Source organism: Strix aluco, chromosome Z, assembly GCF_031877795.1.
Source record: "Strix aluco isolate bStrAlu1 chromosome Z, bStrAlu1.hap1, whole genome shotgun sequence".
NCBI classification, from domain to species: domain Eukaryota; kingdom Metazoa; phylum Chordata; class Aves; order Strigiformes; family Strigidae; genus Strix; species Strix aluco.
In genome coordinates, this window is record NC_133971.1 from 75,595,788 (window position 1) to 75,611,031 (window position 15,244).

A 15,244-nucleotide genomic window follows, 5' to 3' on the forward strand; every position below is an offset into this window, starting at 1 on the left:
AGGCTGGTGTCCTCGCTGATTTTCAGAGCTCTGCCTTTTGTTCTGCAGGGACCCCGGGCAGGCCAGCATTAAACTGCCTTAGTCGTGTATTGAGATACTGGTGCTGTAACGCTGGCCACTGCTGTGTATGGCTCAGTAGGTGTCAGTCTGGGACAAGTCATCCTTCTACAGAAACTCATTTACTTAGGTCATCCTTTTAATTACCTACTTAACAGTATAGATGTACATATGTGACTCTGTTACTAGAAACAACACCTAAGGGTACAATCCAATAAAACACGTACCTCCAGCAGGGTGTGGACAGAACTGAGGTGCCTACGTCCAAATCATGATCTGTGTGATGCTGCGTTCAGGTGCCATCTAAACTCGTGCTCCCTGCTGTTGTAAGTTCTCCAGCTGTCAGGAGCTCTGGATGCGTGCAGAAGGAGGACTGGCTTGGCCCAAGCAGCACATCCTCAGTTCAACCAGAAGAGTGGCCTTTGGTCACTGCTTGTCACCTTTGGTAGGACCAAGCTCCCAACAAAGTCTGAGGCAGGAGAATGCAACTCGGTGTCACAGTTTAATGACGGAACCACTTGTCAAGCAGGAGAGAAGCCTGTATAATTCTTAGCAGGGTGTGAGAAGGCTGAAAGCCACCTCTCCAGTTCTGCGGAGCATGCTCTGATTAATTAAGCAAGAGAAATGCAAAATGTTTGCAGCTTGGTTTTTCGTCTGTACGTCCTCCATGCCATGGGCATTTCCTGTGGAGTAGCTGATAAGGTGCAGCTCCCACTCTGCCTCACAGCAAGTTTTGTTTGCTCATACCTTAAAGCGGATTTCAAAGCAAATTGCTGAAGGAGGCACACAGAATGACAGAAGGAAGATACCTAACCTAATAGATCATCCAAGTTTATACATTTCTGTACCTGGCAGGAATCAGTGGGCCAGCCTTCACTCTTCCGTGAAACTCCTCAGTTCTGCAAACTCCCCTGAGAGTTTCCCCTAGTCCAGACCCATCTGGATGCTGCCACGACCAAGGGTAATTCCACTTAGACTCTTCCTGTCACATCTTGGGATGAAATTCCCACCACTGGCTGATACTACTTCCTCAGTTACACCACTGGGACAATCTGATGCAGTTTCAATATTCAGATTCAGTAGTGTTATGTCAACTCCTTTAAAAGCAGTGAATCATCACCTTTAGGGAGAAACCAGCTGTAAGATAAAGTGATAATTGGTGTAGGCACCTTTACACAGCCAGCCTTGCCCTGACTACATTTTTTTTTTCATTGCATCCAAACCCAGTCCATGCCTGTTCCCCCAGAAAAGCAAACACAAGCCCTCTGGTAAAAGAAAACTAGTTTGCCAAGTCTGACTTTTCCTATGTTAGAGCAGGCCACAATTAAGGGGTCTTTGAAAACTCATTTCAGGCCTTCAGCTCATGCCCTGTGTAATTTCATGATTGCCTTAGCCTTCACCATTTCTTAATTGCACCGTCAATTCTGGTAAAGATCTAAGCAACTGGCTGTCAAATCTGATAATGGTAAACTGATGCTATGAAAATTAAATATTGCTATGCCTATTTAAAAAAAGACAGCACATACTGCTTGGTGCTTAAAGAGTATTTCCAGAACCACTCAGCCTTTCGACACACTAGTGTTTTCCATCTGCCTTGGACAGGAGTATTCCTTCACAGTTGTCTGGTTGTGGTTGATGACTTGTTAGCCACTGTGATTAAGTATGATCATACAGAATGAGCTACATTTGGACTTGTATCAAAGTTAAGTTTTTTCCACATAGGATAGCCTCTGGAGCAAGGCATGCATTAACATCTTACAATAAATCACTATAAAGAACATGCACTCAGATAAACTGGGGCGGACAGGGACATTCTGTAGTATTCTCAGATATTGAAGGTAAATCATCTGGGCTACACATTCAGTTTTAATACATAAGATATCTGTACTTCTCTCAAAATAGCCGTCAACTGGGTCACAAAGCTCTTGTTCCTGCAAACAGGAAAACACTCGGAGATTGCAGAGAGGGCAGCTGTGAAAACTGAAAAAACCCCACCAACCAAACTCAGAGTGTTCAGCATCTAGAAAAAAAAATTATATTTATGCCAATTAAACATGACAGGGCTTCCACAAGGCAAGTGTATATATCTATCTGCATTAAAAGATAAGGTAGTAGGGACCACTAGAATGGAGGCACAACATACTGCAGACACCCTTGTCTTCCCCAAAGTCTTTGGCATGGCCTCTCTGGGGTCCTCAGAGGAGCAGAAACAGGGACAAGAGTTGGCAGAGGGGAGCAGAGATTGGGCAAGAAAGCATGGAACAAGGATGTGCAGTGCCCTCCTTGCCAACACCCAGATGCAAAGTGCAATTAAACCTCTTGCAGTTTCAAGTATCCCACCCTGTGATGGCTTTATCTCACTAGATTAGAAGATAGTATGTTCACTGCATGCCCGTTTGGGGCTGACACGTAAAGCACCTTTTGCTATCCATCACAAGATGAAGCAGGCTTATAAACCAGACATTTATTGACTTATTACATTCCTGAAACATGACTCTTTGTTTTGGGAATACTCAAAACTAACTCTTGTACATCGAGTGTGTATAGCAACATCAGCACACGTTAACTTACTATTCTGTAAGAGCTTAAATGCACAATGACATTAATTTAATCATGTTTAATATGTGATTTCTCAATAGCACACTTCAGGGGCAAACTGTAACCTGTCTACAGCATATTAGCAATAAAAGGAAAATTTCTCTGTATTTTTGTTTAGTGAGATAAAGGCCCATAAGGATGTGAAATCTCCACCCCTGCATATCTGCAAGGATGTCAGGCTGCACACTGGAACAGCTTTGAATTAACTGAGCATTGGACTTCTTACCTATGAATATGGAAAGACACCTTTTATTGGTGCAGCCACCGAAATGTCAGAATTGGATGAATTACTGAGCATACCCCCCCAAGGAGCCTTTGCCAGCTGAGCTAATAATCATACAATGACATTAATTCATAAATACTTTGCTTAGCTATGGGACACATACATATTCTGAGTTCTGGCCTCCACATCAAGACAGAGAGGGTGTGTCAGCAGAGGGATCAGGTGGAGTACAAACACCTTCAGATCAGACTAATAGGGCAAAGGCATCAAACAGAGATTTTCTTTAAGAGTAAGATTTCTCTCTTTAGGATTTTTAAACCACTGTAAGGCTTTGAGCAGATCATCCCTGGACAGATTGTACATCCACTTAATTACCAAAGGTCCCCTTTCTCACACTGAAAGGCAGATATCCCTACACTCCTCAGCATCAGGAGGCTGAGCCATTCACATCTTTTATTCCCAGAGATTTTTCTAAGATTGTTCACAGGATAGAAATAAAAATAATTTCAGAATGTTTGGGTTTTACTTTCCAATGACAAATTTGTTTTGTTTTTTTCATTATAAGACTTTTTCCACAGAGTAAGACTTTCAGGATCTGAGTAGAAATGACCATCAGACAACGAATCTCCATTTCATTGTATGATATCTGAACTTGTATCATTGTTATTTTGCAGGTGATAAACTTAGACTCAAGGAGGAACAAAAAGCACATTTTAAAAAAGAATTTCAGAGCTGTTTTTTTCAGGGCTCAACTCCCTCAAACCAGAGCTTGGTAATTCTTTCAGATTTCATGTACAGAGTGTCAAAGGAATCCAGCATTTAGCCTGGCTGGTTTGGAAAGGACAACAACTCACTGATCTGGAAAGCTAACAAAAAGAGCTCTTTAAAAACACTCAACCCTTGCACCTGAATTCAGGAAAGATCTCAGCATCTAGAGTGGGACTCTGGTGGAAACTAGAGCCCAGCCTCAGTCTGTAACTGATTCTGCAACCAGCTGCTGCCCAGCCCTGAAGTACCTCAACTGTAGAGGTGATGTCTTTTCATCTTAAAACTCGCCACTTGCCATGCACTGAGTCCCTGTCCCAGTTTGTGGCATCCCCCATTTGGTTCTCTCCTCTGTGTAAGGGGATTCAAACCCAAATCCCCAACATCCAAAGAACATATTTTGAGGTTGGGGTCTCTCCTATATAGAAAAAGACACAAGAAAAAGGAAGAGAGTAAGGAAATACAGAAAACAAGGCCTGGTTGTGCTGCCTAGTAGATCTGGGACTCTTACTGAGGTTTCAAACACATTTCTACGTTATAGGAAGGAGCTACCCTTTCCTCACCATCAGCACTTGAAGTTAGGATCTTTCTTTACTGTTTCTGCTCTAATGAATCGTGAATGCCCAGTACTGAATTCCTGAGTTTCAAAGTGCTCCATGTAGAGCCAGTGGAGCACAAGGTGCAATGATGTGGCATATGGCATTGTGTTCTCAACAGAAGAATACTTTGCAAAGCAGTACTTCGTTTACAGGATAATCTGTATCTTCCCACTAACAGACTCATCAGAACAAGTATCATAAATCACTGATAAGGTCATTTCAATCATCCCTATGTATGGAAAATAGTGCAGGAAGATTATGGCAAGCTGTCACTCTTTGTCTATCAGTGTTCCAAGTGAATGGAAGAAAGTAGCAGCTATAGTTTGTAGCATAGGTCTGCACATGAATTAAGATACACCAAATAATGCAATTTTCCTTCCATGTCGATGAAGAAAAGCAAGTATTGCATTGCTTAGAAACATCTGCATTGCACTACCCATTAAAATTTAAGATGGAGAGAAGTATCAGCATGTATCTCATATGGAGCACTAGTCTCATCACAGTAAATGAAGAACCTGCTGAAGGTCAAAACACTGACACCATTCTTATCCCACCCTCCTGTAACCAGGACAAAGCACTGCCACTGCTGGAAAACCACAACAAAGCACATTTCAGCTTTTGTTTTCCTGAACAGCAAACAGGAGGCAATCATACAGAATCTAAATCATGACTTGAGCTCAGATCATTAAGAGAGAAAAGGAAAAGGCTGCAGGAATTGTGTGAGAGAATGACAAGGAATGGAGGAGACAGCAGGATACAGCAAACAAGAGAGGGCTTTCAGACTCAAACCTGGAATAGGGAAGGAGAGCTATTACCTGCCTGTCTACATTCATGTGCCACTTTGCTGTCAGCTCAGAGCAAGGGCTCCACATACACGGCGAGGCCAAGCTCCCAGAAGCCATTTATTTCACAGAATCACAGAATCGTCTAGGTTGGAAAAGACCTTGAAGATCATCCAGTCCAGCCATTAACCTAACACTGACAGTTCCCAACTACACCATATCCCTAAGTGCTATGTCAACCCGACTCTTAAACACCTCCAGGGATGGGGACTCCACCACCTCCCTGGGCAGCCCATTCCAACGCCTAACAACCCGTTCTGGAAAGAAATGCTTCCTAATATCCAGTCTAAACCTTCCCTGGCGCAACTTGAGGCCATTCCCTCTTGTCCTATCGCTTGTTACTCGGTTAAAGAGGCTCATCCCCAGCTCTCTGCAACCTCCTTTCAGGTAGTTGTAGAGGGCGATGAGGTCTCCCCTCAGCCTCCTCTTCTCCAGACTAAACAACCCCAGTTCCCTCAGCCGCTCCTCGTACGACCTGTGCTCCAGACCCTTCACCAGCTTCGTTGCCCTTCTCTGGACACGCTCGAGTAATTCAATGTCCTTTTTGTAGTGAGGGGCCCAAAACTGAACACAGGAATCGAGGTGTGGCCTCACCAGTGCCGAGTACAGGGGCAAGATCACTTCCCTGTCCCTGCTGGCCATGCTATTGCTGATACAAGCCAGGATGCCATTGGCCTTCTTGGCCACCTGGGCACACTGCTGGCTCATGTTCAGCTGGCTGTCAATCAACACTCTTCCATGGTTTGCTTTCCTCTTGGGTTTCAGTTCCACAAATGTCAAACTTCACTTCCATAGCTTTGTCAAACTGCAGCAGCAACTGCACCTCAAACAATCAAGGCCCGTGTGAGGATGACCCAGGGAGGCTTTTCCAATATCCCAACCCAGAGTCTACTGACCAATTCGAAAAGCACAGCTGCCTGTGTCAGGGCTCATGGGGTGGTGGGTATTTGCTGTCCACACTCTCCTAGCACAGATGCCATCTTAGATGACAAAGGAAGTGATGATACGGAGTTCAGCTGCATATCTCAACCCAAAACAGGGACACTGAAACCTCTGTTCTCGTATGTGCCAAGAGCTGCCAAGTGGGCCCTCTTTGCAACTCCCCTCTCTTCCTCGCTGCAGCTGAGTAGCCTGTTCATTTTCAGCTTCAAACCCCTGTGAGAGAACCATTTGCTTAGGAATGGTAATTTATATTCCCTTTGTTATGTAGCTTCTTTTTCAACATGAGTTTAAATGGATTACCTGTGTCACAGTCAGAGACAAATAACAACAGCAATGGAGCAATCTAAAGAGAATTTCTACAAATCTTAGTTCGTTGATAGCTAACCTGTGCAAGCCTGGGTTTTATGCCAGCTGAACGAATAAATACTAAGCTCAATATTATAACAGAAATCTGGACTAGAAGTTTTAACTTGCCATCCTCAGCTCTGTCCCTTCATTGCAGGGTCATTTTTCTTAAAAGCCATCCTGGTGATATGGCAGTAAATCATATAATATGATTAATATAATAGTATTAATGCAGTGCCAAGGGACCTAAACAAGATCAAAACCTCATTGTTCAAAGCTGTACACAGGCAGCCTCTACTTCGAGGAGCCAGCGATTTAATTACAGGGGGCACCAGGAGTGCAGAGCGCTGCGGTGACTTACCTGGTGTCACTCTGCAAACCCCTGGAAGAACTGGACCTCCAGACTTGCAGACCGGGGCTCTGCCTCCCACACCACACTGCCTCTTCTGTTTGCTTTGCCAAGTAGCATTTTTTATTAGATGGCATTTGTTAGAAGAAAGAGCAACCATGCATGTGCGTGTATGTATGTGTGCAAAGTCTGTTTGCACCACTGCAAACAGGCATGGCACAAGGGGATTGCTGTTTCTTGCACCACTCATTTTTAGAAGCTGCTAGTACTCACTGACCCAGTGCTTCACATCAGAGCAGTAACTGAACCATGCTATCAGCCACAGAAAGAGAAAAGAGATGTGGTCAAAACTTTTTATCTTGAAAAGGATGGAGCTCCTCTGCTGTTTAAATTGCAGCTGTAAAAAGCCCTGCTCCAAGTCCCTACAGCAATGCTCTGTCCTGTAGCATTTGGTTTGTGGATTGAGACAGTGACTCCCTGTTCCCAGCGGGACCACCTTCACTTCAAATCTTTAATGCTTTTTTCCCCCAGCCTTGAAGAGCTGGTTTGGCCCAGAAGCTGCCCAGCATTTGTAGATATACACCATCCCCTTTGAGGCCCAATTCAGCAAAGCACTGGAGCCCTGCAGAGGGGTAGTGTTAGCTCTGCTAATGCTGACAGAAGGATCAAGTCTTCACCTCTTCTGGACACTTGTTGACTAGGTGTTTGCCACCCAGCCCCATCTGTGTCAGATGCTGTGTACAGCTCTGCACAACCTGTATTAGTTCTGTCTCAGGGTCTGCAGGAAAGAGCAATTTCACAAGGGCCATGTGGCCTGGATGGCAAGAGGGGCCACATGAGCCCAGAGAGGTGCAGCTTCAAAAGCTGCAAAAGGAAAAAAAATAAATCAGTTAAGTCCTCTCTACCTTGGTCTCCCAAGGTCTACTTTGACTTATGGTATTTCAGGTCCCTTATTGGTTCAGTGCTCAAAGTATCACCAGTGCCTTTAAATGGTTATTATCTATGAAAGGTCTTTAGTTCTTCAGAAGACAACATTCTTTGTAAACTATCATGGATAACGAAGACTGGCAAAAAAATCTAACCCACTGTTTACTTCTGCCCCACAGTTCATCAGCAGGGCCTTCAGACCTGGAACAGCCACCAAGCAGGTAGTTTTCATCACACATCATGATCAAGCATAATTCCAGAGGGATATGAATGTACTGAGGCTTTGCAGCTTGGTTTGGGGTTATTACTGTAGATAACCCTGTGCAGTGTTGAGGCACCAACTTCTGCGGCCAGAAGATCTCTCTGAGCTACTCACAAAGGCTTGAGCCCCCTCTTCAGTAAATTATCAGTGACTCTTTTTCCTGTTCTGTTCCTTAAGAGCAATTTCAGAAGTTGGGTGAGCAATGAAGATGCTGCTACACAGCTCTGGAGTGTGCAGGAAGATCTGTATTATCCACTTGAAAATGAAAAAGCATCAAAAGCCTGATAGCTAGCAATTTACTTTTTCCCTCCCTCAAATAGTTTTCAGTCTTCATGGTGGAGGTGGAGAGATTTTTCTCTCCACAGCTCTTTATTATTGTTGCATTTCTGCAGCATCATAAAAAAAGGCATTTATACTTGACAACAACCATTGCTGCTCAAGAAACATGGTGGAGGGGAGGCACTGGGCGGGAAGGGCAACATCACAACCCTTGGCAAGGATTACCTGCTATAATAGCAGCACATGAGAATTTCATAAACCCAAATCTCATTAAGTTACTGCAGCCCAATAGTTTTCATCCTCAGACACAACGCAGTGCACAACAGGATGGTTTTCTTTTCTCCATCTCAGCTGCAAACAACATTTGGCTCTCAGTTACCCTGTTGTAAATGTGGAGTGAGAAGATTGAGGACTGAATTTCCTCAAGAAATACAAGATATTATTTGCTTCAGTTACTTACACTCTGTAAAGGGCTGAGCTTGCTGAATATGTTTCTAGTCCATACTTGCTTTTGACAGCTTTTTTGCTTCGTGTTGCAACCGTGGGCACTGTCAGCAGAGAGATTTTTGTGAGCACATCTTTAACTGCCCCAGGCAAAGTCTGCTGGGCTACCACCAGTCAAGCAAATCAGTGTTTTGAATTCACCTACCTGAATACCTACCTGCTGTCTATCTCAGCTTTAGTAGGGCTTTTGCTACTGTCTACTGTAACATCCTTATTGACAAACTGATGAAGTATGGACTAGATAAGTGGGCGCGAGGTAGACTGAAAAGTGATCTGAACTGTCAGAGTAAAAGGGCTGTGATTAGCAGCACAACGTTCATCTAGAGGGCAGTGACTAGTGGTGGACTGGGGCCAGTCCCATTCAACATCTCCATTACTGATCTGGATGTTGGGACAGAGAGCAGCCTCAGCAGGTTTGCAGTGGGACGACTGGCTGATACACCAGAGGGTTGTGCCACCCTTCAGAGGGTTCTCAGTGGGCTGGAGAAATGGGCTGACTGGAACCCAGGGCAGTTCAACAAAGGGAAATGCAAAGTCCTGTGCCTGGGGCAGATAACCCCCAGCACCAGTACAGTCTGGGGACTAACTGGAAAGCAGTCTGGGAATCCTGGTGAAGGTGAGCATGAGCCAGAAATGTGCCCTTGCAGCAAAGGCAGCCAACAGCATCCGGGGCTGCATTAGGCAGAGCACTGCTAGCAGATCAAGGGGGGTGATCCTTCCCCTCAGCTCAGCCTGGTGACACACATCTGGGATGCTGTGTCCAGTGCTGGGCTCCCCAGTAGAAGAGACACAGACATACTGAAGGGAGTCTCTGTTAGGGAGAAATCACACACTTTGCTTCAGAGGTGTCGGAAACAGAATCAGCAGCAGGTGGCTAGAAGAGTCGAGCTGGAGACTGAAAGAGTATTGTAAAAGAATGCACACAAAGATGTTTGTCAGAAAAACCTCTGCACTCTTATCAGAACAGTTTTCAAACTGGGAACTTAAAGTCATGCAAATCTCATTCAAGGGACATGTAGCTGAACACCCGAAGCTTCATTCAAAATTACTCAAGGCTTTGCAAAGCAACTAGGGTTTTGCTTCTCATATAAAAGATGGGGAAAGGGCAAACTTCTGCTGATGAAAATCTTATGAATTACTGTTCAGCTGCCTTTTCAAAGTTGCGTGACTTGGTATTTGTGGTAGAAATCATGTTCAATGCATCATTTTAAGACTCTCTTCAGCTCTCAGAGATGGCAATTTCAAATGAATCATGATTTGAAGTTGCATATGTTAATAAATAACATCCCATGCCATATAACATACAGCATATAAAAGCTATTTAACAGTGAACAACAATAATGAATGATAGCACAGCTCATCAGTTACCATGCAGTATTCTTCCAATCTTTATGGGGGGGGAAATGTAGGCACAGAAAGGAAATTAGACAGGACATCAGAGTTAACACCATCATTTCAGAAACATGTGAAGTGTTATTTCTCAGTAGTTGCTAGGACTGCACACAGGGTCAATCAAATAGACAGAGGTCAAGGTTTTGAATGCTTGTCAGCTTTCCACTAAGAACTACTTTGCCAAGACTTTACTTTGAAAGGAAGATGTTAGCTATGGCAATATTCTTTTTTCCATAGAAAAAAACCCCACTTCATTTAATAAGATGTCATTTATTCTAAAACACGTCATTTGAAAAAATTAATTCTGAGCCTCCCACAGTTGAACAAAATATCTTCAGTGAAGTCTCTTTTTATCCATTAAAAAACTCCTGACCAGCTTCAGTTCTGAACTGTCTACAGATGCAGAGTCCAGCTGTTATTTTATAAGCTAGATACCATTGACATTTGAAACAATATCTAATATTATTTCATACAGAAAGTGGCATTTTCAGTCATAAAATGGCTAAACAGAGAGTGAGCTCAGATCATCGAAGATAAGCATTCCCAAAATTGTCAATTTAGAGGCAAATTATTCCCTGTTCACAAGCTTAGATAGTGGTGGCACAAGGGGAAAGCAGCAAGTCCTTCACTAAGACAAATTCCTTCTCTTAAGAAAATCGCACACACTTTGACTTCATTTTATCAGTCATCAGTAATTACCACTGCCTTGGAGTTGTTCATGGATGTTTTGCCTGACCATAAGCCTAAGGCTATGCTTTGGGATCCATCTGGAGGGATCACATCTCAGCACTACACAGACAAGCAGGTCCAAAGAGCACCTGGATTTGTAACAAGGTCATCTGCCTCTTCTCACAGATTCCTCACACATTCCTTCCACAACTCCCAAGTTGCCGCCTTCTTTCATCTCCAAACTAGCAGTAGCTGGATCTGCTTATAAAACTATATACTCTCCCTTCTAAGCTGTTACTGAGCTAGACTAGTCTCCCTAGATCAAAAGCAGCTCTGTTCTGGCTTCAGCTATAGAGATTTTTAGGATTATTTGCTCAATTAAGGCAGTGATGAGGACAGCCAGCTCCTTTGCCAGCCTTCCTTCCTCATTTGGCTTTACTTGTAGGAGCCATGGTCAACTAATGGCCCCTAGAGAAGAGCAGGAAGGCTCTGGATTAATACCTGCATGCACCAAGGTGGCAGCTTGGGGCTGGGATGCATCTTTTCCAACATGAGCCTGGACCACAGCATCTCCCATTACAGACACCCCTACTGATCAAATCTTCAGGCACATAGAAGTATTGGCTCAGGCAGGTTTTCAAAACCAGGATCTCCCACATATAACCTCCTTACATGTGCTAAAAGGTTGCTCAACCTGGGCTCTGCAAGGAGACAGTGCTCCTGCCTGGATCCAGAAAAGCTGCAAGCATACACAATTCCCCGATGGTCCCTGTTGCTGCTGCCACACATCAGAAGCAGTAGTTTTTCGCTGGTGTGTCTCAGTGCATGGTCTACAGAAACAAGGTGTGTAAACTCTGAGGACACATCAGTACTGTCCCCACTCTTTATAAAGTTCAGGTGCTTTCATAGACAGGCTTCACCCAGCTGTAAACACTGGGCCTGCAAATTCCTGACAGTTTCAGGGGATGCCCTAGGAACATCTGCGAGTTGAAGCTTTACAGTCAGCATATCAGCCATTAGTGTGAAGAGAAGCCAGATGAAGCTTTTTCTCTGCTGTAACAAATTCCCAGAGTCTCCTGTTTCCATGTGCTGGTCTGCAGCTGGCTGGAACAGCAGCTGCTTAAATTTTCAAAATTCCTGTGATTTCAAATGCATAATTAGAAGTGTCAAAAGGCAAGAGAGAAGCATGTCATGCAATAGACCTCCTCTATGAGTCTCTTACTTTGCTTTCTTCTCATTTTGGATGGTTAAGATGGCAACCAGCCAGATGACCCGAAGATATCTCAATGGTTGTGCTAACAAAGCTGAGATCAAAGACATTTCAAAGCTGTTGTTGAGCATGTTTTGAGTGTGCCTTGAGGTTGAAACTTCAGTATGACAAAGGTTAGGGTTGTGGCTTTTACTAGGCTGGTTCTTGTCAAACCAAACATAGCTTCCCTCCAACAGACAACAAGTTTGGTTGGACTAGACAAAAGATATCTGTGAAAAATTTCATTTTGCCCCATGCAATATTTTGATTGTATAAACAGTATGTTAAATACAAGCACATTCAGAATTCATCATAAAATAAGGGACACATCATCCAAACATTTTCATTACTGTAGAGAGATATTCCTGCCATTAGATATCTTTATTGGTGATTTGGAAGAAAACAGCAAATCAGTGCTGAGAATATTTGCAGATAACACAAAAATTGGCGAGACAGTAAATGAGGGAGATCTGTTAGTGTGAACTGGGTCACTTGCTAAAGTGAGTGAAATTTAAAGATCTTTCATAAAGGAAGAAAAACTAAAAGCAAAGATGAGAGGTCATATACAAGAGGGAGACGTATGCTGAAGTTCATGACATTGGAAAATAGCAGCACAGTAATGGCAAACTACCAACGAAGTTTATGTTTGTAACCTAATGCTAGAGCTGTAATAAGTAAAATTTGACTCTGGAAATGTAATAGAATACCAATGCTGCATGCAGTGACACGACAGATTTGCAATCTTCTAGGAAGTTTATGTGTCTGCACTTCAAAGTTAAATTTTTAACAGTTCAAAAACAACAGAAAAAATTGAAGTCCATGAAATATGCCTTGGAACAACTGAAGAATTTTTACTTCATTTAAAGGGAAGACAGAGAGGTGATTTGACCAAAGTTTGCAAGCACCTCTCTGTGGAGTAGATTTCTAACCGAGGCTGCACCTATTCCTGGCACTGAAAGAAAGAGCACAGTCCTGAGGTTGGAAACAGAGGGTACAAAAATTGCAGCTAGCAAAAGGCAAAAAGCTTGAAAATGCACGGTAATGAAACATGAGGTTAATCAGGATTTTCAGTCATCCTAGCAGCCCAGCTCATGAGTAAACAAGACGTCTTGATTTCATTGGGACAGAACCTCTGCATAGCTCAAATCGAGAACATATTTCCTTTGATCAGAACAAGTACTGTTAAGGATGCAACAGTCCTCTTACTAGCAACCTTAATTCACTAATCTAGGGCTAAATATTCGCAGTCATTCTCCAGTTGTGAAGGAAACCAATAAATAAAGATGACAAAAGAGAAGGAAACCCATTGCCTGTGTAGCTCTAATAGACAGTGGATTTTGTGCTCCGTATCTGGCATATTTTCAGCAGGCAACTCCCATCCAAGAGAGACAGGTGGCACACGCTATTGCAGAGGATACGCAATGTTCTTTCCTCAGAGACTTATTTTATTGTTTCCCCTATAAAAGGTCTTCAGGCTCAAGCACATGACAGCCCCATGTGTACCTAAATAAATGGGAGTCAGTCAGACATACTCTATGAATCTCTTTGGGTACTTTTGGTTATTGCTTGCCAGGTCAATTCAGCATCAGCTTGCCTTGGCTGTCGGCTAGCAAAACACACCTGGTGAAACCAACAACTTTCAGCTTTGTGCTCAGCAGATTTCCTGTATAAAACCAGCACAATGTGTCTGAGAAAATAAATAGCTTTTCTGTTTCTTCCTCAGCTGACTGATTATTTATTAAAAAAGTTAAGATCATCTATGGTCAAGATGAAACTGAGATGTTTCCCTGTGCACTGGAGAGGGGACTGCTCCTTGTTCTCAGCTGACAGCCCTAAATATCACATTATATTGCCATAATTGTCACTATATAGTGGAAAACTCTGTCAAGAGGAAAGACTGGAAAGGGACCACTCTGGCATCCTGCACAAACCTGCACTTATGGCACTCACACCAAGCTGAAGCTAGGTACCTGATCCCAGTGCAAACTCCAAGGAAATGGCAGCTGATGGATGAACACCCACTACAGCTTCCATCCTGTGAAGAGCACCCACTTATATTCCCCAACAGAAACATTTCATAAATATCAAAATTATCAGTTTTGATATTCATGATTTCTCACAGAACCTGACTTAATGTGCAAAAGGTTTCAAACACTCCAATACTCCACTTTTCAGCAACTACAGTTTCTAGCAGTTTGTCTCTGTTGCTGCTTAACAAAAACTTCACATTTACACAAACACATTCTGTACCTAGAGCAAGGGTGACTGGCTGTAGTGGATGGAAAATTTCAACTCCAGCCTTGATTACCTTTCTGCAGTTTCAGACCCAATAAGGGTCATGGACATGGCAGTCACAGCAGCAGGATAAAAGCTCTCTGGACAAAGTTTCCTTTGTATTAGTGGACATTTTTGCCTTCTCCCATGCTTGTAACAACAGCAGTCAGTGAACCCAGAGACATGGTTTGCTCAAAGGATTTGTTGAGCTTGGTAGAGAATTTTTTTGTTCCCCACCTTGCTACTCTTTTGGATACCACGAGTCCAACAAGGGGTGAAAGACACATTTCCCATTTGGAGGGTGAATGCAGGTCAAGCATACTGAAGCTGAGTCTGACTGGGTGTTGATGAGGCAAAGGAGCAGCAGGTTGAAAGCCCCAGCATCCTTGCACGGGTTTTACATCAGCACTGCCTCCTCCCAGCAGAGCCCCCTTATAAACGAGGGTCCCCTTGTCAATCAGACCATGTGTCCTTTGTGGGAGGGGAGCAGGAGCCAGCAAGAAGCTTCAGCCAAAATCAGGTTAGCTGAACATTTAACTACAGTAATTACCAAGACTCATTTCTGTTCCCATTAACTCCAACAGGGTCTGGCTGCTGCAGCATCCTCTCTGCCTCTTTGCCCAAGCACACGCTTCAAGACAGGCATGAATGGAAATGAAGTGACTTGGGAGCAACAGAGAACTGTCAGCTTCCAGGTCACATGCAGGGAGCACCTGCTAACAACAGGGAGGTCTGCTGTAAGCAAACTCCTGCTTCATGCTGGAGCCTGAGGATGCTCATGGCCTCCCCTCAGCGCAGATGCAATAACTTTAATTTTACATGGCTGTGAAGCCAAGACCAGATGGGTTCAAAATCTCATCAGATGGACAGGAGGAGCAAAGTCAGTCCCTTTTCACCTAGATCACAGCTGCTGGGTGCAGGGTCGGGCACAACCTGTTTTTAGCTAGGGCAGAATCTCACTGGTCTTT